The sequence below is a fragment of the Dasypus novemcinctus genome, chromosome 2 (assembly GCF_030445035.2).
Source record: "Dasypus novemcinctus isolate mDasNov1 chromosome 2, mDasNov1.1.hap2, whole genome shotgun sequence".
NCBI lineage: Eukaryota > Metazoa > Chordata > Mammalia > Cingulata > Dasypodidae > Dasypus > Dasypus novemcinctus.
In genome coordinates, this window is record NC_080674.1 from 148,108,475 (window position 1) to 148,112,738 (window position 4,264).

The 4,264-nt window shown below is 47.7% G+C and overlaps 1 long non-coding RNA gene across 1 annotated transcript; it reads left to right on the forward strand.

The window, feature by feature from the left end:
- Positions 1 to 4,264, forward strand: LOC101416703 (uncharacterized). Its single transcript, XR_188958.4, has 3 exons — positions 1 to 366; positions 1,201 to 1,345; positions 2,412 to 4,264. It is a non-coding gene; the product is annotated as an uncharacterized lncRNA (long non-coding RNA).

A 4,264-nucleotide genomic window follows, 5' to 3' on the forward strand; every position in this document is an offset into this window, starting at 1 on the left:
GTCCAGCCTCCCCCGTCCGTGGTGGGAGCCAGATTGCTGCTTCCTCAGACAGAGGTTACAGGGCGGCAGCGGGTTTGGGTGCCTTCGTGGCTCGGGCCGGGGGTGGGGAGAAGGAGCGAGGGTGGATGGGGAACTGCTGTTTGAAAGTCAACTGACCGGAGGCCGACAATGGCCCCATTGTGTCCGGAGCCGTGACCTTGATTTCCTGCCGCTCTCATCTCCGCGAGCGGCTTCGCCCGGGCTGACTGGACCGGAAGCCGCTCGGTGACGGGGGCGGTCCCGCGCGGGCACCCAGCAGTGGCCTTCCCGAGAGCCGGGACGCGCGCCTGGCCAAGTCACCCAGGAAACCAGAGGAGGGGGCCGGGGGTGAGTGACCGAGGCTCCCAGAAGTCGGTTCCTCCTTGCTCCCCAGCGCGGGGGCGTGGGAGCGGCAGCCGGCAACGCTGCGGGGGGCTTTGCGGTCGGCGGGCGAGGGCGAGGGCGAGGGCGAGGGCTGCGGGCCCAAGGTAGCCACGGGATCCTTGGATACAGTCTTTACCTCCCAGTTTTTTGTTTTGTTTTGTTTTGTTTTTTACATATTTCCACTGTCGGAGGGGGAAAAAATCGAACAATAAAATTAAAAGTTAAAGCTCCCCGACTTTACCGCACTCTCCTCTCCCCCATCGCAGGTAATTATTATGGTTACTTTGATGTGTGTCCTTCTGACCTCATTTAATGCGTTTAGGTGAGTCTCTACACATGAAAATATATGGTTTGGTGTACTTAAACTCTCTGGGCCTCAGTTTCCTAACCTGTAAAATGGAGATGATATAGTAATTAAGTCACAGAGTCACTGAGGAGGTTCCCGGTGATAATTCGTGTGGCGTGCTTCCCACAGCACCTGGCGCACAGTGCCTGCTATTTTTGCTGCCGTCACTGCCACCTTTATCGTCGCCATCATTGGGCCTCAGCCTCAATTCTGGGTAGAGGTCCGGACAGAGGCTCTTTCCTCGCTCCACAGCCCGCGCACCCCTCTCCCCAATCTCTCTCCTGACCAAGAGACGGAATAAAATCTGTGTTCCCTAATGCCTGTGTTGTGTTTTTTGTTGTTTTCTTTAAAGCTACAAAAAGCATCTGGTGTTTCCTACTCCCCTCGGCTTCCCCTCCCCTCCTCTCCCCTTCCTTCCTTGACTCTTCTTTTCCCTCCCACATTTGACCCAGATGCCACCACTCACCCACCGCAGAGGCAACATCCCCATTCTGTGCTGAAGGAAGAGACTTCCATGGCCACATGAGAGGACCCACAGCGGTTCTACCCAAAGGCTGAAGTGGGGGAGCCTCTGTGGGAGCCCACACAGTGGAGCAGGTAAGGGCAGGGTCCGCAGTCAGAAGACCCCAGGGCAAGGCCAGGGGCAAGTCACCTCTCTGAGCCTGGGCATCCTCACCTGCATAGTGGGGCCACTGACAACAGCTCCCACATTCAAGTGCTCTGCGGTTAACACTGGAGACCCCTTTGCATAGGACTGGCACCAAGAAAAACCCCAATAAATAGTAATTATTCTGTTATAAAACAAAGTCTTAACATTTATTTGACATTTATGCAATGGAAATCCCCTTCTTTTTGAAATGGGTTAGCCTTTGCAGCATGGGTGAGGAAGCTTGGTTTTGATTGACACGCCTCAGCAGAAAGGTACATGCTTTTTGGGGTGCTGGTGCAGGTCCCTAAGGTTGTCCACAGACCTCCCTCCACCCAGAAAGCCTCATGATACAGGACATCGAGGGACCTCACTGAGCCAAAGGAATAGATAGAGGAGGTACTCAAATGTGAGAGAGACCAGGCCCAAGCACCCATACAACAGACACCTACTAAGCAGCTGAGCCTGCACACCACACTACACGGCAGGGGGTTCTCTGGAATACAGGAATTTTATTTGGGGAAAGTTTACTGAGAGTACTAGCTAATGTTTATTCAGTGCTTGTTAGATCACAGTTGTGTTATAAGCACAGTGAACAAGACAGAGTGCCCTCATGTAGTTTTTTTTTTTTTTTTAATAGCTCTTCTGTGTATGGTACTTACCTCTGCTTTTTTTTTTAGGTATAATTTTCATACTTTAAATTCACCATTTTTTACTGTACAGTTCTTGGAACTTTGACAAACATATACAGTCATGTAACCACTATCACAATCAAACGTGGAACATTTTTATCATCCCCAAAATTTCCCCCTGGCCTTTAGTAATCAATCCCTTCTCCCCTTCCCCAGCCCTGGGCAACATCTAATTATTCTTTGTTGTTGTTGTTGTTGTTTTAACAATCTCTCTAATTTTGTCTTTTCCAGAATGTCATGTAGTTGGAATCCTACAATATGTGTCCTTTGAGTCTCCATCTTGTTTTACATGTGAATGATTCATTCCTTTTATTTTCCCTTTCAGTGTTTCAATCATGAAAAATTTTCAAACAAAAAGAAAGTTAAAAGGATAATATGGCGGCGGACTTGGCCCAGTGGTTAGGGCGTCCGTCTACCACATGGGAGGTCTGCGGTTCAAACCCCGGGCCTCCTTGACCCCTGTGGAGCTGGCCCACGCACAGTGCTGATGCGCACAAGGAGTGCCATGCCACACAGGGGTGTCCCCCGCGTAGGGGACCCCCACGCGCAAGGAGTGCGCCCCATAAGGAGACCTGCCCAGCGTGAAAGAAAGTGCAGCCTACCCAGGAATGGCGCTGCACAAATGGAGAGCTGACACAACAAAAAGAGACACAGATTCCCATGCCGCTTACAACGGAAGTGGACAAAGAAGACGCAGCAAACAGACACAGAGGACAACCGGGGAGGGGAGAGAAATAAATAAATAAATCTTTAAAAAAAAAAGAAAAAAGGATAATGTAATGAACTTCTATAAACCTGCCATCTAGATTCAATGATTTTGCCATGTTACTAAATTATGTATATGCATAGGCATATATTTGCTGAACCATTTGAAAGTAAACTGTAGAAACTTTGACACGTCACCTCTAGAATTTCAAGGACATATGGTAACAATCCCATTCTGCACCTAAGGAAGTTGACAATAATTCCCAAATGTCATCTATCACCTAGTCCATTTGCAAATTTCCCTGATTTTCATAAGAAGTCTTTATATTATAGCTTTTCACCCACCTGTTAGGGATTTTATTTTTAAACACACCATTTTGAAATAATAATAGAATCACAGAAAGTTGCAAAAATAATACAGTCCCATGTACTCCAATGACAACATCTTATGTATAGCTATAGTATATTACCAAAAGCAGGACATTGACATTGGCATATTACTGCTAACTAGACTACAGACCTTATTCCATTTTCACCATTTTTAACCTGCATTCGTGTGTGTATGTATTTTGATTCACTTTTATCCCATATCTAGATTGGTGTAACCACCATCACAATCAAGCTACATAGCTATTACATCCGCCCAAAGAAAGCTCTCGTTCTGCCTCTTTGTGTCAGCAGCCACTCCTACTTTTACCTTCTTCCTCCCCCTGGCAACCACTCATCTGTTCTCCCTCTCTATAATTTTGTCATTTTGAAAGTGTTATATCCATGGAACAATACAGTATGTAACCTTTTGAAGGGGAGTTTTTTCACTAAGCCTGACCCCCTTGAGATCCTTCTGGTTCGGTGCATACATCAGCAGCTCATTCCTTTTGACTGCTGAGTAGTGTTCTCACACGGATGTATCAGTTTAGTCATTTAACAGTTGAAGGGCACTTAAGTTGTTTCCCGTTTTTGCCAATTATGAACAAAGCTACTATAAACATTTTCATATAGGTATTTTTACACGAACATAGTTTCATCTCACCTGGGCATGGGATTGCTATTGTACTGTCGTGTATTTATCTTTATAAGAAACTGCCAAGGGAAACGGACTTTGGCCCAGTGGTTAGGGCGTCCGTCTACCATATGGGAGGTCCCCGGTTCAAACCCCGGGCCTCCTTGACCCGTGTGGAGCTGGCTCATGCGCAGTGCTGATGCGCGCAAGGAGTGCCGTGCCACGCAAGGGTGTCCCCCGCGTGGGGGAGTCCCACGTGCAAGGAGTGCGCCCGTGAGGAAAGCCGCCCAGCGTGAAAAGAAAGAGCAGCCTGCCCAGGAATGGCGCCGCCCACACTTCCCGTGCTGCTGATGACAACAGAAGCAGACAAAGAAACAAGACGCAGCAAATAGACACCAAGAACAGACAACCAGGGGAGGGGGGGAAATTAAATAAATAAATAAATCTTAAAAAAAAAAAAAAAAAAAAAGAAA